The sequence below is a fragment of the Diceros bicornis genome, chromosome 22 (assembly GCF_020826845.1).
Source record: "Diceros bicornis minor isolate mBicDic1 chromosome 22, mDicBic1.mat.cur, whole genome shotgun sequence".
NCBI lineage: Eukaryota > Metazoa > Chordata > Mammalia > Perissodactyla > Rhinocerotidae > Diceros > Diceros bicornis.
Genome location: NC_080761.1, coordinates 9,511,930 through 9,534,675, shown reverse-complemented (window position 1 = coordinate 9,534,675; position 22,746 = coordinate 9,511,930). Strand labels below are relative to the sequence as shown.

Genomic DNA, 22,746 nt, shown 5'->3' with positions numbered 1-22,746 from the left:
GAGAATGAAGAAATGGAACATTATCCTCATAGCAGAAAATTCTATAGGACAGCGCTGCTTTCTAGTGTGTGTATTTTTTTTTTCAGATTACTAATTGGACTCATTGATATAGAGGTACTTCACCTGAAAAGGTGTTTGGAAAATAAATAAAAACATACTGAGTATGTAATTTGAAAATATAATAAACTGTTTAAAAGTAAGTTTGTCCTAGGTTTCCAACTTTTTGAACACACTCTAAATACATAATTAACTTTTTAAAGGCTGATTTTTATTTTCATCAAGTTATACCTGCGTATAGTTTAAAGAATCAAATTATTCAACAAGACATAGAAAGAAAAAGAAATATTAACTTGTTTACCCCCATCACACCTCATTTCCCATTTCTTAGGAGCAATTTCCATCCTTTTGGTGATTTAATATTTATCTCCCTATCTCTAAGGGAGACGCTTACACTGCTGCTTCTTATGTTTTCAGGTTGGGCATCTACCTACTCATTTCCCACTAATGGAAGATGAACATTTCTTTTCCAAACTCTTCCTTTCTATTGCTGCCTCTTCCCATCTCCTCATCCTTCTCCAAAATATATTTATTTTGTTTTATAAAAATTCAGTGCTATAATTCTTATGACTGTATAAATGATATTCACAGCTGAGCTAAAAAGAACATTATTTGTCTTATTTGTCTGAGCACAAGTACAAAGCTGGATGAATTTTCACAAAGTGAGCACACTGTGCAACCATCACCCAGCTCTAGAAACAGGAGAGAGAGATGAAAACACCCAACAGCCTTCAAGATCCTCCCAAGTCACCCCGTCCTCAAGAACCACTAGGACCTTTTTTTGCTACTGTTTGCTTGTTCTTAAAATCTATATAGAATCATACAATATGTACTCTTTTTTGTCTGGTTTCTTTTGCTGTTCTTTTTCTATCTTGAGATCAGAGTTTAGATTATTGATCTTTCTTATCCATGTATTCTAAGCTATAAATCTTTTGAGGAAAGCATTAGATGCACCCCACAAAGTTTTGCATGTTGCATATTATCATTCATTTCAACATAGCTTTCCATTGTGTTACTTTTGTATTTTTATAACATTGATTTTTCTCTCCTGTGTTGTGATCAATGTGTTCTTCATACCAATCCTTGGAAATTTGTTGAGATGTTTTCCATATCTGGGACAACAGCTGCAGTGGAGGTCATCACCTGATTAGTTAATGATAATACAGTCATTCTCCAAGATCCGTCAAATATCTGTCTAGTATGAACAGATATGATAGGAGCCTTTACCCTGAATCTTTTGACGATGGCTCTCTGCAGTTTCCTGAGATGTAGCATTGATTTGCTTTACTGTTCTGGCTTCTACTTGGCCCTTGTTACAGTCAGGGAACCAAAGTGGGGGTTCTGTCAGTTGTTAAGTACGTTGATTCTAAATACAGACTCAGGAACAAGGGAAATAAGCACAAGGACTAACTGAGCTGCCTGGGACACAAGCAGGGGCTCAAATTCCATGTGTGACCTGACCCAAAAGGAAGCCAACTGTCAAAAAAATGTCGAGTCACAGCCACGTCAGAGTATGGAAGGTAACTTTGGAACAATAGACAATAGGCACATGACAACACAGTCATAGCCTCGTCAGATCTCACAGTTCACCAAATCTGCCTCTGATCTGTACTTAACCCATCCATTGAGTTTTTAATTTCAATTATTTTTTCATCACTATAAATTCTATTTTGACAATTCTTAAATCTGCCCTACTCTTATAGAACCTTGTTGTTTGACAATTTTTGACATTCTTTTATTTCTTTACACATATGAAACAGTCATTTCAAATTCTGTATCTGACAGTTCCTACATCTGTCATCTTTGTGTAGCTTATTGTGTAATGTGTTTCTGCTAACTCTTGCTTACGATGGCATCTCTTTTTATAGGGGGATTTATTTCCTATCTCCGTCTCTGAAGCTCAGATTGGTTCTCCTCCATCAGCCTCACATCCGCTTTCCAGCAAAGAGGGGAAGAGGAACAGGCTAGCTCTCTCACCAGGAAAGCAAAACTGTCCTCACAAATCCCAAGCAGACTTCTGTTTCCTTCCCCCCGGTCAGAACCGTGTTACACGCCGGCCCTGACTGCAGGCTTTAGCCCTCCAGAGCTGGGAGCGCTGGAGATGAGTGTGCAAGAGCAGCTGTGCGTCCTGCTTACAGAGAGACAGGCAGGAGTGCCGGGTCACTGCTGTGGGGTTGGTGGCGCGAGTCAGGAAGGTTACAGAGCCCTGTTGGGGAGCAGGAGTCATGGGAGGGAACTCAGACCCACTTAGACTCCTCTGGCCCTGACAGCTCCACACTGTAATGGGGACCCTCACCCTCAGAAAGTGGTTTGAGAGTCCTGACGCCCTGTGAACGCTCTAAACAAACCTGTCACTGTGCCGCAGGCATAAGAAACAGGGGCCCTTCAGGCAAGGCCTTTGGCTGTAGAACCACCACCGCATGCCAGGTTCTCCCTACAGCTGCCGCCTGTGACCTGCTAGTCAGGCCTCTAAAGCACCTGTAAGGAAGCATCAGCCACAAATTAGGATCTTATACAGACAAGGCAAAGATTCAGGCTGACACAGGGAGAGAGGAAACATCACCTAGTCGAGATTGATTTCAAGGGCTGAAAACATTCAAACTAATCAAAAATGGTACTACTGCAATTTCTTATAATACATACTTAATATAAAATCTAAAAAACATAGACGCTGTTAACTAACTCCTAAACCACATACTATATGATTTTCAAAAGCGATGGCTATTTAATAAAATGTAAGGTGGCAATATCACATAACTTTCACACACTTATTGAGGACATAAATTAGCAGCAAGCTATTCAAACAAACACAAATCTGTTTTTACACTTTCCATGTTTGTTTTTTAACTTTGCTTCATAAAACCACTGATAATTGAGGCTTCTTTCAAGTATAGGATTTATAACATTAAACTACATGTATTAAGTATTTTTATAAAGAAGAAATGAAAAAGACACATACTACATTGTTTGCCATAAATTCACAAACCAAAAAGTAAAACACAATCCAACTGAATTTATCCATGCTTCCCCCTTCTCCAACGTGAGCTTTAGATGTTTTCTAAATACTATACAAATATTTCTGTTAAAATCAGTTCTCTAATTCATTTATGCAGATTAGGGGAAAATGATTTATAATGAATTATCTTTAAAATTACCTCCTGTATATTTCTGTCCCCTATCCCTCCCAAATCTGGTGCTAAAGTAAACAGTAATGCAATGTACTGTTTCAGGGGCCAAAACAATCTGTGATCTTAATTTCCTAAATATTTAAAGATTTTAACTTTCTGCCAATATAAACAAAAGTCTCAAGTGGCCACAAATCACTTCTTAGTAGTTAGTAGGAGGAAAAAATGCAGAGTATAAAGATTATTTAACTAAAACTTTATTATTTATGCCTTTTCCCCACACTGCAAGCACTCTTTAGCATTAAAACATTGTGTGTACACAACTACCACAGTTTCCATTTGTTCAGGAGCATATGATCACATTGAAAATAAATAACTTTCTATTTCATAGTTTAATTGGTTCTTAAATAGTTTCCCTAGGGGGAAAACAAGTATTCTGTATTCTTTAAGAAACTAGCATACATAAATGAACTGCTATGTGTTCATTTAAACTTTGAGGAAACCTAAAGATAAACTTTTGGGTGTTTTTTTTCTAAAATGCAATAGAGATATGCACCTAATCACTGTTCACATAGTGAAGAGATGGGATGGTAGGTAAGCTGCATCTTTTGTAAGAATACAGTTGCAGAATATTCTAAATTGGAAAAAAAAAAAAACTGACACTGACAACTGTTTAAAGGAAAAAAAAAAACCAAAGTCAAGAAAAATGTTGAAGAAGAAAGTCTTAAATAGAAGAGAGAAGTGTTATACAACACAAAAACAAGACCTAGAGATTCGAAAAACACTCATTTTACTGCTTTAAAAGACAGACAAAAAATGATAGGCAGAAAAAGCCAGCCCTGATGGCCTAGCAGTTAAGGTTCAGCGTGCTCTGCTTTGGCAGCCCAGGTTTGGTTCCTGGGCACAGAACCAAATCACTCATCTGTCCATAGCCATGCTATGGTGGCGGCTCACACAGAAAAAACAGAAGAACTTACAATTATACACAACTATGTACTGGGGCTTTGTCAGGGAGGTTGGGGGGGCAGGAATAAAAATGGAGGAAGATTGGCAACAGATGTTAGCTTAGGGCTAATCTTCCCTGCAAAAAAAAAAAGAAAAAAAGATAGGCAGAGGGATTCCAGACCGATTAGAACTGAGGCAGCTGTAACAAAAATGGAACACAGTACAGTGATTTGACCTCATTCAGGAAATGACTGATTAACAAAATTTCACAAGTCTTCATGTCTATAATAACATATTAATGCACAAAATACCAAAAATACGAATTCTGGATTTTCCCCTGAGGTTTATCATAAACTATGAAACTTCTGTTTGATGCAGTGACTTTTACAACCTTCTCTGTTGAGCAGCACATGCTGTACAGGTACAGATGTGCTAGGATTTTACCGTGAGAATTACCGTTCACATCTCAAACTACTGACTTGCCTTTTTACCCATACTTATGTACATTTCATTTCCATTATAAGACACTTAAGACCCTTCTAGTGGTACATTTGAATCAACGTATCACATAAAAAAGAAACTTTATTTTTAAAATGAATTTTTTTTAGCCCTGTCGCACGATGGGTTTAATTGAACAGTTGAAGCTTAATATAACTACACTGTATTAGTAGTTATATTAACTACTACATAGTTATACAGTAACTACGCTGTACTGTCTAAACTAATTCACAGCTCTAGGAAAATGTTTAAGTTTTAAAATAGAACAAAGATGAGACTGCACACCACAGTTATGAGCAGTAAAATACTAGAAAACAGTGAATGAATAAAAAAGATGATTTTTCATCAGTGGCCATTCATTACTTTGCTTTTAGGAACCTTGAAATTGTCTTCTTTGAGTTTCAAATGTTCTGTAAATCCAGTTGTTTCTTAGCTTCCTCAATATTACCTTGAATCGCTCAGATAAGTGACTGCAGAGAGAACACACCAGGTGAAGATGATCAGAATCCGCTGCTGGACTCCCCGCTGCTCCTGTGCGCAGCTTCCTGCAAACCCCGAGGGCGGCAGCGTCTTTAGCACGGGGTAGATGCCTGTAAATGTTCCATCCCTTTTCCAGACTCAAGTAGAAGTCAATGGCACACACAAGATGGCCCTGATCTTCCTGCAATTTCTTAGAGAAAGGCAAAAGCAAAAAGATACATAGCAAGTACCAAATGGAAGAAACAAATATTCACTACCAATTCCCTTCAGTATTTACACTTGAGAAAGAAACTCTACAATAGAATAGAAACTCTACAATAGAATTAAAACTGTCACATACACTAAGATACTTGATACCATTCGTTTCAAATGTTCTGATTTACTGTTTCTTACACTTCAAGCATTGCAAAGCATCCATTATTCATCACAGTGTTAATTCTTACTTGTTCCTTAAAATATGAAAAGGAAATAAAGATGGCATTAACTTCACACTGTTGGAGAGAGGCAGCCAGCCTGCTGGGTTTGAATCTAGGCTCCATCGCTTACTCTGCGGCCCTGGGCAAATTACTTAACCTCTCTGTGCCAACTTCCTCATCTGCGAAATGGGCAACATAATTCCTCATATGGTTGTTGTGAGGATGAAATGAGTTAATTCATGTAAGGCACTTAAAACAGTGCCTGGCACGTATTAAATACTCAAATATTATCTGTCCTGCCATGGTTATTACCAGTAGAAGCAGTAGGAGTAGCCACAGTAATATTTAAGAAGATCTAAATAAAAACTTAGCTAAAGAATCAAAGTTCTTTTCTGATCTGAGGTGGCCAACGATGGCCCATTGTGATTTCCCCACAGAAGTCCTCTTTGAAGGTATGCAAGATATGAGTTTCCTACAGTCCAGAAATGTTAAAAAGATTACCATCAGATTACAGAGCACCTGAAATTTAAAATATATCTTCATGTTTATGCATGGAGTAATTTAAATGAAACAATCAACCCTCATTGAATTTTTAAAGCCAGTTTAAAATCTAAGAGCAGTTTTTCCTGAATTCTTCCATTGTTCCTGTTCCTGCCCCTGACTTTACATGTAAACCTTATAACAGAGTAAGGATGATATTATACCACAAATCTGGTATGATTTGCTGTTTATAGAAAAACTAACATGCACCCAAGTAATTAAGAGTCTTATCAAGGCAAAAAAACTGAGCAAAGACACCAAAGAGGGAATGAGCAAAGTATTAAGAGATGTTACTACTGAAAGAACCAGTTCTGAGGTGAATCGGGATCCATGTGTCTCTCACACACCATGTTACAGCACCTTTGAGGGGCAGGCAGAGCTGAAGACTGATGTGGGGGCAGAGGAATCAATGCAGGTTCCTGACCAAGGAACGATGTGACAAATGGGTACAGGACGTGTTGAAGCAAAATGGTGCAGGAGGCAGAAGATGCTCTGGACTCTGAATGTTAGTACACTCCTGTAAAGGAAAAATCTGAGTCCAAAAGGCAGGAAAACCACTGAAGAGAGCAACCAAACACAGAAGACGGTTGAGGCTAGACTAGGATTTGGCACTGGAAATGGAGAGGTTTAGATAATTTAGAAACATGTACCTTGAGACTAGAGGTATATTCTGAAGTGTATGACTTAAGAAAATCTAATCTAGGAAGTGATCCTTAAAACTGAAGTGTCTGTTACAAATCAGCTAAGAGTACAGCTAGATCATTTACAGTAATAAAAGCAATAAAGAGAGAATAAGAACAACTTATACCTAATAAGAATGGCCTATTTAAAAGAAATCAAATATGGAAATATGAACTCAATAATTATTTATTCTTTCTTACCTAACATAGCAAGTTCACCATGTACATAAAATGATTCAGACCAAAAAAAAGAAGGAAATATTACATGAGTATTTTAGATTAAGATGAGTTTTATCTTCTCTTTTAAAAAAATAAAATAATCTATCTTTCATAAACTTCTTAATTTGTTGGGGGAGGGTCATGATCCCTTGAGGTCATTACAATGGGATCTCTCCAAGTGTCCCTATGTAAAACTTGGCATACCACTTAATGGGATTTATGGATTTTATGAAGCCCATTAAAAAAAAAGAACCCTGATTTAGACAATTTAAAAGAAGAAAATACAGATATTAGAAACAGGATTTTTCTCTATAACATAGCTCTTTTTAGAGCTTTGGTTTTGTTAGATTACTAAATCTAAAATCGCTTACAGAAGAGATGAAATTACATACTACGTTAAATTCAGAGTGTTTAAGAGAAGCAGGGCAGTGTTGGAGTGAGAGCACTGAGTTAAGAATCAAGACTGGGGTTCCAGACCTGGTGAATGGCATACCTACCTTCTCTGGGGCTCAGCTTTCTCAGCTGTAATTGAGAGGTTTGAGTTAGAAGACATAAGGAGCCCCATGGGTTTGTACTATGAACCAATAAATTTGACTTGCATTCTTTCTTTTCAGTAAAATTCTGAATAAAAAGGAAACTAAGATATGTAAGACCTTGACCATTATAAAACATTATTGAGAGAAATGGTAAAGACGTCTATTCTCCCTAAATTGACCCACAGATTCAATGCTATCCCAAAGTCCCCGTAGGTTTTTTTTAAACCGTGGAAACTGACAAGTGATTCTAAAATTTATGTGGAAATGCAAAAGGCCAAAATTATCCAAGAAAATCTTGAAAGCAAAATGGGAGGACTTATACAATCAGATATCAAGAGCTATTATAAAGGTATGGAAATTAAGACAATGTGGTAATGGCCCAAGGATAGACTAGGAGACCAAGCATGTATGAGTGCACTTTAGACTCTCACACATATAATGTCACTTGATTTATGACCAAGGTGACACTGAGTGCTGTCAGGAAAGGACAGTATTTTCAATAAATGGGCTGGCTCAATGTTCACATGGGAAAAACATTAATTTTGAGCCCTACCTCACACCATACTCAAAAATCAATTTGCTGTGAAAAGTAAGACAATTTAGCTTTTAGAAGAAAACCTCCATGAATATCTTCATGACTTTGGAGTAGGCAAAGATTAAATGGAATATAAAAAGCACTAACTAACCATAAAAGAAAAATGATAAACTGGATTATATTAAGATTAAGAACCTCTTTTCTTCAAATTCACACCATTCCATTAAGTGAATTTAAAGAAAAAAAGCAACAGAGTTGGAGAAGATATTTGTAATACATAGTTCCAGCAAAAGAATTGGATCTAGGATACATTAAGAACTTAAGTCAATAAGACAGCCACTCTATTGTTTAAAAAATGGGAAAAGACTTGAACAAGCACATCATAGATGTCTGTTATTGGCAAAGGAAAGGAAAAAGAAAAACTATGAAAAGTCTGAACCCCCTACCAATGGAAAATTGAGTTTCTCCTAACTATAGAAGGACTTCCAAGGCATTCCTTAACTGGCTCTATAGTAGCAGTTCTGTTATCTGAGTAGAAATTAGTCATGGGATAGCCTCCCCTTCCCTTCATTTCCTCCCTCTTTCTACAGAAAAACAGTTTGTGTTCTTTCATCAGTTGTTTTCCTTATCTGCTCCAACAAATAATTTTCACATCCTAAATACTCAAAAATAAGAGAAATATTGAGCATAAGGGTAAGTAGTTCTGTGCCATTTCCATTGCTTATACCACTATCACTTAGCCCTGTGGTTTTCCAACTGTGACACAGTTCTCTTCTATAAACTCTTCAAAGAAGATGAAATTTAGAGCAACTAGAACTCTGTTTTTGCCTCACGCTTGAGCTCATCAAAAGATTCAGCCATACCCGGCAGATTAAGCACTTAAACTGTGTGGGTCCTGTGAAAAGAGCAGAAGAGTATTACCCGCAAAGTGATTTAAAAGAGAAAAAAAATCACCTTGCAATTTTATCAGAAAGCACCATCCATGTAGTAAGCAGTTCTATCTTAACAGGGTGACCAAGAAATTAAGGGTGAATTGACTACACTAACTGTGGCGAGGTCAATTTTACGAAACAGGATCTTAAATACTTCACTTTTATCTCCAGTAAAGGTAAATACATGGGCAGTTATAAACATTAATATTATTGTCATTTTGGTTTGTAACTCCACTTTTTATTTTCTACATAATTTAAACAATAAATGCATAAAAATTATTAATCTGTTATTGGCACACAACGCATAAAAATGTAATTTGTAGATATTTGCGTACTATTAAGTTGGTGAAATTTAAATTAGATTTTTATAACTTTAGGATGTTAAATGCAACCCCCATCGTAACCACAAAGAAAACATCTATAGACAATACACAAAAAGAAGACATCTCCCGGACCAGACACAAACCAGGCAGTGGCCTACCACGCACTCCCTGACCACAGCTGAGGGGGCGGGGCTGCTGTCGCCGCGCTCCCGGCCACAGCCGCACTTACTTCCACTGTCGCCGCCGCTCCGGGGACAGAGACGCCGCCTCTAGTCGCCGACAGCTTCGGTTGGGCAGCGGCGTGAGGGACTCGCCGCGGCGTGCCGTCTGTCCCCCGGGCCTTTGTGCGGCCGGCCGAGCTCCCGCGTGTCCCCCGCTGGTCGGGGGCCGGGCACCCCCTCGACGGCCGCCCCCGCGCCCCGAGGAGACGGCGTCCTGAGGCACCTGCCGAGCTCCCGCCGGCCGAGCGGAGCGGGGCTTCGGCGGCGCTGCCGGCAGCGGGCGTCCCCGCAGGTGAGCGCGGGGGGCGCGGAGCCCCAGCCCGGGCCGGGCCACGTGGGGGCGGGGCCCTCGGCCGGGGGCTCGGGCGGGTGGTGGGGCTGCGGCAGCGGCGACCCCTGCCCTCCGCCCGGCTCCCGCTCCCGAGGCGGAGGACCGCTGGGCGGGCTGAGGGAGCCCGTCCCTGCCCGCGGCTGCGACCCCCCGGGACCGGGCCTGAGGGGTGGTGAGGGCGCGAGACGGGGGGTGAGTTTCTTCTTCAGTTTCGGTAGAATTGACCAGTGAACCCGTCTGAGCCTGGGGCTTTCTGTTTTGGAAGGTTATATTGATTCAATTTCTTTAATAGACATAGGCGTATTCAAATACTGTATTGCTTTTTGTGTGAGTTTTGGCAGACTGTGTCTTTCAAGGAATTGGTCCATTTCATCTAGGTTATCAAATTTGTGGGCATAGAGTTGTTCATAGCGTTCCTTTATTATCCTTTTAATTTCCATGGGATCTGTCTGTAGTGATGTCCTCTTTCATTTCTGAGTTAGCTTAGCTCTAGGCTTATCGATTTTATCGATCTTTTCAAAGAACCAGTTTTTGATTTTGTTGATTTTTTGTATTGATTTCCTGTTTTAATTCCATTGATTTCTGGTCTAATTTTTTATTATTTCTTTTCTTCTGCTTACCTTGGATTTAATTTGCTCTTTTTTCCCCTTGATTCCTAAAGTGGAAGCTTAGATTATTGATTTTAGATCTTCTTTTCTAATATATGCATTCAGTGCTATAAATTTCCTCTAAACACTGCTGTCACTGCATCTGACAAATTTTGATAAATTTGTTGTCATTTTCATTTACTGTAGTTCAAAATATTTTAAAATTTATTTTGAGATGTCTTTTTTAACACGTTATTTAGAAGTGTGTTTAATCTCCATGTATTTGGGGATTTTCTAGCTATCTTTGTTATTAATTTCTAGTTTAATTATATTGTGGTCTGATGGTAGACATTGTATCATTTCCATTCTTTCAAATTTGTTCAGGTGTGTTTTACGGCCCAGAATGTGGTCTGTCTTGGTGAATGTTCCATGTGAGCTTGAGAAGATGTGTATTCTCTTGTTGGATGGAGTCGTCTGTAGATGTCCATTGTATCCAGTTGATTGATGGGATTGTTGAGTTCAGCTATGTTTTGATTGACTTGTGCCTGCTGCATCTGTCCATTTCTGATAGAGGAGTGTTAAAGTCTCCAGCTATAATAGTGGATTCGTGTATTTCTTTTTACACTTTTATCAGTTTTTGCCTCACGTACTTTGATGCTCTGTTGTTAGGTGCATATACATAACGGATTGTGATGCCTTCTTGGAGAATTGACCCCTTTATCATTATGTAATGTTTCTCTTTATTGCTGATAGCTCTCATTGTTCTGACATGTGCTCTGTTTGAAATTAATACAATTATTCCTTTCTTTTGATTGGTGTTAGCATGGATTATCTTTCTCCATTCATTTACTTTTAATCTATATGTGTCTTTTTATTTAAAGTAAGTTTCTTGTAGACAACATATAGTTGGGTCTTGTGTTTTTGATCCACTCTGACAATCTCTGGGTTTTAATTTGTGTATTTAGATCATTGACATCTAAAGCAATTATTGTATTGGATTGTATTGGATTGTATGTATTATAGTATGTATATATTGGATTATATGTATTATTGTATTGTATGTATTGGATTATTGTCTGTTATATTTCTTACTGTTTTCTATTTGTTGCCCTTGTTCTTTGTTCCTATTTTTGTCTTTCTCTGTTTTTCTGCCTTTTTAGTTTTTGATTGAGCATTTTGTATGATTTTGCTTTTTGTTCCTTTGTAGCGTATCAGTTATACTTCTTTTTTTCCACTTTTTAAATGATTTCCCTAGGGTTTGGCATATACATTTACAGTAAATGCAAGTCCATTTTCAAAAAATGCTATACTGCTTCACGGGTGGTGCAAGTACCCTATAATGAGAAAAATACTCCCAATTGCTCCCTACTATCTCTTGTATCATTACTGTCATTGATTTCACTTATACCTAAGCATATATCTACAATTTATTGGTTTTCATCTCTTGGAGAGCCAACCTATGGATTAAATATGGGACAATGCTTCAATTACATGACAAAATGTAAATGTTAGCAGCACAGACAAACAAAAGCAAACACATTATTGACAGAAGGTGAGTTGTACAAAGGGAAAGGAAAGGCAGAGGAACTGTGGAAGCACAGTCTCATGCATAGAGAAAATCATGAGATTAGGGTGACGTGTCACAAGCCAAGAAATTAATAATAATAACTAGTATTTCTTGAGAGCTTCTGTGTTTTGGGCACTGAAGGCTGCAAATGTATTATTTTGTTGCATCATCATGAGAAACCCCAAGAGATACGGATTATCAATTTCCTGGGTTTACAGGTAAGGAAAGAGAGGCACAGGAAGGTTATGTAAATTACTCAGGGATGCAGAGCTAAGAAACTGAAGAGCAAGGATTCCACGCCAGGTGGTCCATCTCCAGAACCAGTGCTTTACCCACTGTGCTGCCGCTTCCCTCATCACTAAAGGGAGCAAATTTATATGATGTTACAAGAGAGAAGCAGCAAACTAATGAAATAAATACAAAGTACTGGAAAGGAAGAGGGAGGAGAAGTAGTGGGAGTGGGAGTTTATCCTCCCCTTCATGTTAGGTAATAGAGATGTTGTCTAAAATGGATCTGTTGTTATGCAGCAGGATCAGCATATTTAGGATTATGGGGGTAACATCGAAGTTGTGAAAATCTGTCCCTGGAGAGGGGAACTGGGATGAGACAGGTGGAATTTCAATATTATTCAAGTTGCTGTCATGTTCAAGTATTTTTGTAAAAAATAAAAGAGTATTTCTATTTATTTAAAAATTGCTTCAGCTGTATAAGTGCATCAACGCATGAAATTCAAAATCATCTTTACATCTCATGCATTTGTTAAATGTTTGCCTTCTCAGGATTATTTTTAGGTACGAGGGCATTCTTGAGCATATCTTGTAGTGGGGAACTTGTGGCAATGAACTTGCTTAGCTTTTGTTTATCTGGGATACTTATTATTTCTCCATCAATCTGAAGGATATTTTCGCGGGCTAGAGTATTCTTGGCTGAAAGTTTTTGTCTTTCAGAATTTTGAATATATCATTCCACTCTCTCCTAGCCTGTAAAGTTTCTGCTGAGAAATCAGCTGAGAGCTTGCTAGGAATTTCTTTGTACGTTATTTTTTTTTGTCTTGCTGCCCTTAATATTTTTTCTTTATCATTGACTTTTGCCAGCTTTACTGCTGTATGTCTTGGAGAGGGTCTTTACATGTTGATATATTCAGGAGATCTGTTGACTTCATTCACTTGTATTTCCAGCTCCTTCCCCAGGTTTGGGAAGTTCTCAGCTATTATTTCTTTGAATAAGCTCTCTGCTCCTTTTTCCCTCTCTTCTCCTTCTAGAATAGCTACAATTCTTATGTTGCATTTCCTAATTGAGTCAGATATTTCTTGGAGAATTTCTCCATTTCTTTTTGGTCTTAGTTCTCTCTCCCCTCCATCTGGAGCATTTCTGCATTTCTATCGTCTAGATTTCTAGTTCTATCGTCAATATTGTTGGCTCTGTTATTTAAAGACTCCAAATTTTTCTCTATCTCCTCCATTGTGTTTTTCATGTCCAACATTTCTGATTGGGTTTTCTTTGTAGTTTCCATCTTTTTTGTGAAGAAATTCCTGATTTCATTGAACTATCTGTATTTTCTTGTAACTCATTGAGCTTTTTTATGATAGCTACTTTGAATTCTCTATCATTTAGATTATAAATTTCTGTGCCTTCAAGGATTGATTTCTGGGTGCTTGACATTTCCTTCTGTTCTGGAGATTTAATATATTTTTTGAAACTATTTGATGGTGTGGATTTGTGTTTATGCATAGGGATAGTGTCTGCACAAAGCTTCCACCTACCGCCACTGGGTGGGGGTCAAGAGCTGTGTATTCTGAACCCATCGTGATCTGTGGGTGCTCTGGTAGACCAGCTATGTTGGAGCACTGGGCGGGGGGAGGGGAGGTTTCTTTCACCTGCCTGATCCCAGGGGCTTCTTACTCTTCTCTCACTGTCTGCTCTCCTGGGGTGCTAGCTTGATAAAGACACCCCTTCAACAATTCAGTCACCTCCCTGTGGGGTTCCCACAGGCTGTGAGGGAACTTGGAGAGCGATGGTTTTCCCACAGAGGGCTGCCACTCCCCCCTCTCTCTAGGAACCATGCAGTCCCAGGGTCACTGCCATTGAGGGAGGGAGAGGATCTCTCCTTGCCTCCTTGCACTTCCTCTGGGGGGTCCAGCACCTCCATCTTCAGACGTATGGCTGCGTGGGTCTCTCAGACGTCTTTTGTGTTGTGTGAATGTCCTCTGTTGGCATGTGAATGTCCTTTTTGTTGTATCTTATGGGGGAGAATCTAAGGGGAGAGTTCACTCTGCCATGATGCTGACATCAGTCCTCACTGAAAGTTTTTCAGGATTATTTTTAGCGTGAAGGCCTTTAAAAAAAATGTCAAGAATTATGAATTTTCCAAATTTGTCCTTGATAATATTGCCAGGCATGGCAGAGAGAGGGTGTGGGACTATTAGAAGCAGACTGGATTTCAGCCCTGCTTCTGAGAGGCAGTTGTGACTGCAAAGGTCAGGCGAGTCTCTGAAGCCAGAGAGCAGGGGCTTTGATCTCTGGACTGTGATACACAACTTAGAGGAAGTGATCAGGTGGCAGATTCCTGGAGGAGTCCGGCAGCCTCTCTGGGATGGCGCTCTTTGTTCTTACAGGGCTAATCTCATCAGTGTTGCACTAGGCTTAGTGCTGTGCATTGTTAGGCTCAGTTATCATATTTTTCCATGCGTTTACTTCATAAAAGTCAGCACTTTCCTGCTCCCATTAAAATGGGGATCTCCTATTTCAATAGCCTAGTGAAGGCAATCAAAGCACTATTCCTTCAGGAACTCAATAAGCATTTATATATATGCTCCGTCTCCATCCATCATCTGTGTATCTATCATTTATCTGTCTGTCTGTCATCTCCTTACCTACCTACCTGTATTAGTCTACTCAAGCTGCTCTAACAAAATTCCATAGACTGGGTGGGTGGCTTAAACCACGTATTTCTCAGAGTTCTGGAGGCTGGAAGTCCAAGATCAAGGCAGATTCAGTTCCTGGTGAGGTCCCTTTTTCTAGCTTGCAGATGGCCACCCCCTTGCTGTGTCCTCACATGGTGGAAAGAGAAAGCATGGCTGTCTTTAACAGCACTGATCCCATCATGGCAGCTCCACATTCACAACCTCTTCTAAACCCAATCACCTCCCAAAGGTTCCACCTCCAAATATCATCACATTGGGGGTCAGGGCTTCAACATATGAATTTTGGGGGACACAAAAATTCAGTCCATGGGGCCGGCCCCGTTGCATAGCAGTTAAGTGCGCACACGTCGCTGCTGGTGGCCTGGGTTCAGATCCCAGGTGCGCACTGACGCACCGCTTGTCAGGCCATGCTGTGGCGGGGTGCCACATAACGTGGAGGAACATGGGCACAGATGTTAGCTCAGGGCCAGTCTTCCTCAGCAAAAAGAGGAGGATTGGCATGGATGTTAGCTCAGGGCTGATATTCCTCACAAAAAAAACCCAAAAAACAAAAAAAAAAACAAACGAAAAAAGAAAAAGTTCAGTCCATAACTCACTCACTTCATCTATCTATATAGCATCTATCTGTCTATTTATCTATCATTATGTATAGAACTATAAGAACATGCCTTATAAATCACTTCCCTACATTATTTTATGTTAACCTCCCAAAAGTCTTGCAAGATAAACAGGCTGCATATAAAGCACCGAGTTCACTGAGACACTTGAAGGTTGGGTCAACTGTCTGTGATCACACAAACAACAAATGGTCGTGCAGAGAATTCAGCCACATCTTCTCTGTCCTATTCTCCTCCCTCCCACTCGTGACTCTAATCCAGCCACATGAGTTTACTGACCACTCCCTGAGGACACCAGGCATCCTTCCTCTAGGGCTTTGCAGTGATTATTCCCCTGATCTGGAATGCTTTTCCCTCAGACACCTGACTCAGTCACCTCACTCTAGACTGTTCAAGTCCCCCCTTTGCAGTGAGGCTTGTCCTGTCCACCGTTTAACTTGAAAGCCCTGCCTCTCTTTGCCCACAGTCTCCATCCTCCATCTGCTGCTTTATTCTCCATAGCATTTGTTACTGGCTAACCTACCAGATCATGTACATGTGTTTGTTGTTTCTTTTCTCCCCTCCAACTAGGATGGAGGCTCCACAAAGTCAGGAATTTTGCCTTCATTATGTCTAGTGGAGACCCAGAAGAACTGTAGGGTCGTCCAGAACCGGGGGCAACTGTAGCTCGTGTGATTTGATATCTTAGTGGTTTAGATTAGAGCCACGCCAGTTACTAAAGTGGATCTTTTCTGACGTCTTTCAGCAGCATGATAAATTCTAAGCAAACTTAAATTTTCCATAGTTACAGAGCAGATATGAGCTCTTTCTTCCTTTGTTTCTCCAGATGCAAGAACCTGGATACCAAGTCCGTCCTCTCTGGGTGAAGTGGGAATGTGTGAGGACGACTGGCTTAAGTGTAAAGTAAATATAAAGATGCACAAAAAGACATTTAAACATTTAAAAACTGAAATCATAAAGTGTGGTTTCTTGTTCCACATCAGGGATTATGCAGCCTCCAGTGAGTTCAGGGTGGTGGGAGAGGAGAGAGCAGCATAGAGGGAAGAGGCACGGGTGAGTCCCCCCATCTCTTCCTCTGACGGACCTTCCTTCCTGACCTTCCTTCCTCCTGAGTGTCGCCCCTCACGCTCAACACCCAGATGTCAGGGGTCAGCATGTGCAGTCATTGAGTGTGGCTGCTTCCACGTCCCAGTCACCGGGACACAGAACATTTGCATAGTTAAGTCTGGCTCACCACATCGCCACTTATGTATGTCAATTCTTCCTCCACAGCTGAGTCAAAGACACATGAGCAAAGGCAGATTAACAAGAACAGGTTTTGTATATAAATATACACAATCTGGGAAAGGTAAGGGCCTGCTGAAGCAAATGGGTAGGGGGAGAGGAATCCCCTATAAACAGCAGTGGGCATCCTGCCAGTTTCCAGAATAGAGAAAGTTAGCCCAGAGCTTGGGTCGGCCATGTGAACAATCAGGGATGACACAGTTCATGCTACATGCAGCTCTCTTCTGTTCTTCACACTGGAGCTTCTCAAGTCTGGGGTAGTTCTGACCTGGGCTTGTATGTCCCTCACCCTCCAGCACACACACACACACACACACACACACACACACACACACACACAACACCCTCCCCACATACACACACACCCTACACACAAACCCCACAGATATACAACTCACACAACCTACACACACACATGCATACACTCCCCACACACATACACACCCCATACTACACATATACACACACAAACACATACACACACACCCTTGAGTTGTGGTCCTCTGGCTGCTATAGGAAGAGAGCAGGTGAAGTTTCACTTGAAGGGGCTGAGTCCCTTTCCATTGGAGCAAAGTCCATTCCCAGTTACACACAGTTTGCAGAAAAGATCTGCTCCTAATTTGTTGAGGTTCGTGATAGAAGAAAGGAATTGATTGGTGGCTCCGATGAAGCCCTGGCAGGTGATAAGGGTGCCCCAGAGGCAAGGCTGCCACTGCTGTGCCCTGAGCACAGGCACAGTTGCTCTGACCAGGAGCCTCCAAACATAGTGCTGGCTCCTCCAACGTCAGAGGGGAACCTTCTGGTGTTTTGATTGAGAGTAGAGGTTTCTCTCTAAAACCGTATGGTGCTGTCCCCCATTCCATCACCTGTATTTTGCCCAGGGGGCCCCAGGGGCTCTGTATGAATGGGGGACCATAGTGTATCCAGTCACAGCAGATATGGTGCTGTCCCCCATTCCCTCACCTGTGCTCTGGATAGATGGGCTCCAAGAGTTCTGATGGCAGGTGGTGACACAGGGGCCTCCCATCACAGGTGAGATGATGTTCCCTCTGACTGTACCCCCTGTGTTTTGGCCAGGTGGGCCCCATGTGCACTGATGGAAAGCAGGAATACCACGTCCTCCAATCATGGGATTGGTGTTGTCCCCTCCCATTGTACCACCTGGATTCTTACAGGTGCGCCTCAGGTGCTTGGAGTGAATGTAGAACTAGAAGTGCGTGCAAACACAGGCATGGTGCTTGCCCCTCCTACTGCAGAAGCCATGCTGTGGCCAGATCGATCCCAGGTTATCTGACCAAAAGGAGGACCAGAAGAGGTGCTGGGTGCCCCTTCAGTCCTACCCCAAAGTTGAGTGCACTGGATGCCTGTGACTGAGTAAGGCCTGGGGTGGAACACTGACCCCAAAGCTCCCACCATCTGTAGGGGCTGCAGGTCCCAGAAACACAAGTGGGCCTGGAGTTGTATTGGCAAACAGCGAGCTACTGTCCCTTATGCTGGGCATCCTGGTGGCAACTCCAAAGCCAGTAGTAGTAGATGTGCCAATGGGGAGAATAGATGGGATGTCACCAAAAGTCAGCTGGATGTAGACAGCGGTGCCAGATGCAGAACCTGGTGATGTGAAACCTGCTAAACCTGGTTGCATTGTGCTGCCTTTGGGTGGCTGAGCTGCAGGAGAGATTAGAGCCACAGCTTGTGCTGGGACTGCCAGTTTTCCCACTAGAAAAGAGTTGTTAGGCTGCTGCCCATCATAGGCCCCAAATGTGGGCTGAGAGGTGATTCTTGGGTTAAAGAGAATGTTGGAAATTGTGATCCGTCTGCTGACTGACTGTGCAGGTAAACAGGTGGAGACGTGGGCTGAGGCAGTGCTGCCACTGGGTGGCGTGTTCTCAGAACCAGGAAGCGCCATGTAAAATGGGAAGTGGTTCTCCCTGGAGACAGGGGGAGACTGGAAGATGACAGCCTGGGAAGGAGGTGTGGGATCCATGGCATTGGTGTTAAAGGCAGTCTTGAAGTTTGCAGAGGTGCTGCCTACTGGAGCCTAGGGGACTGCAGGAGCCACGAGGGGTGCGCTGGTGAGAACAGGGGCACTGGGGAGAGAGGCTGTCTGCTGCTGCCCTTCAGGGGTCCCACATGTGAGCTGAGGGGTGGTTTGGGGGCCAAAGGGAAAATTAAAACTTGGGCTGGGGAAGATTACCATCAATGAAGATGGGCTGGTGGAGACTGGTACCTTTGCAGGGCGCCTCTGCTCCACAGTGCAGTGAACTTGGGAAAATGGGAGAAATCTCACACTGGAGCCTGGGGAGACCTGAAAATGCCAGCCTGGGAAGGGGGAGTCGTGTCCATGTCAATGACACCAGGCTCTAAAGTGGGCTGGAAGGTCAGACCTGCAGATGCCGTGGCTGTGATGGTGGAAGGGACTCCACAGAAGGGATGAGTGGCCAGTGAAAGCACGGTTCCAGGTGGAAGGGACTGGAAGAGGGGTAGGTAAGAGAAAAGAAGGGGGAGAATCTACACACAGGGTTGTCAGGGGTTCTTTTTATCAGGAGGCAGCTTGAAGGAGAAGGTCGAGGTGCTAGGAGGTGTGGGGAGGCCAGAAATAGGAGATGCTGTAGCTCTCACTGCATGAAAAGGGCCTCCATTCTCATTAAGTGGAATTCCCAAAACAGGACTAGGTCTAAAAGAATCAGCAGGAACAGCAGGAGGAGGAGAGTTCAGGACTGTGTATCTTGTTTCCTGATCAGTATTTGGTGTCAGGGAAGGTGGAGGGGCAGACAGGTGAGGGGGCTGGCAGACAGGTCGGGCAAGTCATTGGGAGGATCAGGGACCTGTGAAGAGTGAGTGTCCAGGGGCAGGGAGTCTGCAGTCTCTGAGGCTGGGGAGAAAGAAGGGGCAGGCTGAGTGGCACTGCAGTCTGCCATGACCCCCGTTTTATCCTCCAAGATCTTGTTCTGCTGACACTCAGTGTTCTTTTCCAAGGTGCCCAGGTTTTTGGCAATAGCTGTGCAAGGAAGCTTAGGAGGTAGGGGCAGCTCACCTTGCCCCACAGCAGTGGCAGTGGCAGTGGCAGTGGTAGTGGCAGGGGCTGCACAAGTGGCATGGCAATTCTCCGTTTGCAGGGCCTACTTCTGGGAGAGACCGTGAAGAGCTCCTTGACGGGACGTCTGAAGGCCTTTCGTCCTGCATCTCCTTCCTGGACATCAGTGAGCTGGAGAGCTGGGCTGATGGTCTTCACCCAGCACCTCCTTTGTTGACCTCTCCGACAGCAGGAGCAGCATGGGGTTGGGTCAGAGAGCACTGCTACATCTGGATCAGGCTTCCCAGGAGGCAGGACATCTCCAGCAGGGCTGTATGAGGTGGTGACAATGTGGCTTTCCAAGGAGGAGCTTATTGGAAACATCTGGGCCTTCTCACTCCAGCTGTCTTCTGGGTGTTTGGGATGGAGGTCCAGAGGTCCAGGACTGCAGTTGAGGGAAGTGAGGACTCCGTTGGTCTCCAGGGGCCTAGATGTCAAGGGTATATCCCCATTGTTATGGGGGCCCCTGTTCCCATCATCTTGTCCTTTGGTCTCTACATGGTCTTCCTCATCCTTTGCCATCCCCTCTCTGGGCTCTTCTTGGGCCTTCACCTCAATCTCTTTTGGGCAAGGAAGGTGGAGGTGACTGGATGGTGCCAGCTTCATAGCCTTGACTACCTTCATAGTCTGCTCCCATAGCAGACTGCCCGGGCTTCTTTGAAGAGTCCCTCTAGCTCACCAAGGGGAGGATCCCCAGAAGGTAGCAGGTGGCTTGCTAGGTCGGATACTGCCTCTCCCGTGTGATGTAAAAGCCAATTGATAATGGTACAGGATCCTGTTGGAACAGCCTGCAGCCAGGGCTGAGAGTTGGCGCAGGAATAGTGGTGTGGTCCCAGCCAGGCAGGGCGGCATTGCAGGTGGGTGAAACCAGGTGACCACAGCCACGCAGGGGAAGGTGGCAGGGAGAGGGACAAAACTTACAAAGGAAATTGCCCACATAGAGCCTGTGTACGCCAAACCATGAGAGAATAGAGTATGAAACTGGAGAGCTTGTCCTTAGCTTCTGACTCCTCCCAGGGCCAGGCAGGCACTGCACTGTTCAGCTTGACGCTTGTGTCGTCTCCTTGGAACATGTCACAGAGAAAGGGAGCACCAGGGGCACACACCAGCCCAGTATGTGAAGAGATGGTGCCAAAGGGCAAAGGGCGAGGCCCCAACGGCCGCCCCAGCTGGGCTTTCTAGCACCTGGGACTTCCTGCTGCGGGTTGCAGGTGTTTGGCACCAGGTGGGCTGCCATGCGGGGACAATTCAGGACTGGGAGGCCCCATCACCACAGCTCACCCCCCTGGGCGCTGGCTCTGCAGGCCCCTGAGTGCCTGGGTGTGTGTCGCCAGTGCTTTCCTTGGGGTCCCCAAGGTCAGAGCCTGCTCAAAGCTGAACCAGGAGCCACCAGATCCCGCCAGAGTGTGCCCATCTCCTCCTGGGATGCCACCTTCCCGCCCCCCCCAGCTTCTCTGTGAGGCCTAGAGCCAGGGGCGCCTTGTCCTTGGCTCCTAGGCCCCCAGCGTCATCAGCCAGGTGGGCAGGTTTCTGAGGAGGGGACGGGGAGCCTGACCTGACTGGGTGCTGTACCCCACGACATCCCTTCCTGGCAGGCAGGTTCTGTCTTCACTTTTTTTTTAGAAATTTGTTGTTTAAAGCAACATTAAACCTTAGACCACCTCAGATTTTCTCTTTGGTCTAGTTTGAAGGATCCAAATATGTAAAGATTGTAAGAGTGCAGTTACACCAGAAAACGAGTGTAGCTATTTTTATCATACTTACCAAGTAGAGAATCATTACATAATGATAAAGGGGACAATTTGTCAGGAAGCTACAACCATTCAGATCCTCCAGGTGCCTAAAGGCTGCCCTGGTGGTCTAGTGGTTAAGGTTTGGCCTTCTCACTGCCCTGGCCTGGGTTTGATTCCTGGTGAGGGAACCTCCCCACCTATCTGTCCCTTGTCATACTGTGAGTTCACACTGAGCACATAAAAAGTGCTCAGAAATAGTCTGTTACTAAGCGAGTCCCCATGAAATCATCTGCTCCTGATTTTATCTTATTTCCAATTTTAAAATTACTTTCTATGAACTGAAACCTTCTGAGCTCTTGCCGAGCATCTTGGTGTATTTCCAGTCTACAAGGGTTCTCTTAATATTTCCTAGTTATTTGCAAACAGAAAACCAGACTTTGTTTTCCACCCACATATATACAAAAGTATGGGTTTTTTGCCTTTGATTTTCTTATTGAAGAGAAAAAAGAGGGAAAAAAGGCAGTTAAAATGTTAAGTCACAAAGTTAACTTTGTGTTAACTTTGTCTTACGGTTAGTTACATTTTCCAGAAGACCAGCAGGAATTTGGCTGAGGCCTAGATCCTGGGCAATCTCCAAAGGCTCTAGTCATCACCTCTAGGTGACAAACCAGGACTCCATTTACATCTTCAACATTGATTCATTGTAAAATCTACATACTTAGGGTACCCAGAGTCTTCTGCAAAAGGCAGTTTGTTAATTTCTAGAATGTTTTCTAGTGTTTTCCAGTTGAACACCCTACCTTGATCATTGCTTCTAGGGATCCGCAGGAGCCTGGAGACCTACAAAGACAGCTTTGGCTTTCTGTAAAATTCAGAACAGCTCACCATCTGTTCCCCCTTGGACTGACCCTTCACGGGATGAATTCAGCCCTGCAGAGTAGCCCCTGGGTCTGTCCATGGTGTCGTTCCACACAGAGAGAGAGAGGCTGCTTGGAGAGTTAGCAGGCTTTGGTTCTACAGCCTGGATTTTTATTTAAAACAGGTGTGTGAGGAGGCCAAATAAAAAGTTAAATGTGTAAAAAGGCAAAGAATGAGCCAATCCTGGAGGAACCATTGCAACAA

At 43.0% G+C, this 22,746-nt stretch overlaps 1 protein-coding gene and 1 pseudogene across 1 annotated transcript in view; one reads left to right on the top strand and one right to left on the bottom strand.

Moving 5' to 3' along the window:
* Window positions 1–8,892, bottom strand: part of LOC131419854 (dual specificity protein phosphatase 5-like) — a 47,788-nt pseudogene extending 38,896 nt beyond the window's left edge.
* A 590-nt stretch (window positions 8,893–9,482) lies between these two features.
* Window positions 9,483–22,746, top strand: part of LOC131419936 (solute carrier family 28 member 3-like) — a 73,770-nt gene continuing 60,506 nt past the window's right edge. Inside the window, exon 1 of the mRNA XM_058565530.1 lies at window positions 9,483–9,799. The gene's annotated coding sequence lies outside the window, so the exon portion shown is untranslated. The remainder of the gene's footprint in view (window positions 9,800–22,746) is intronic.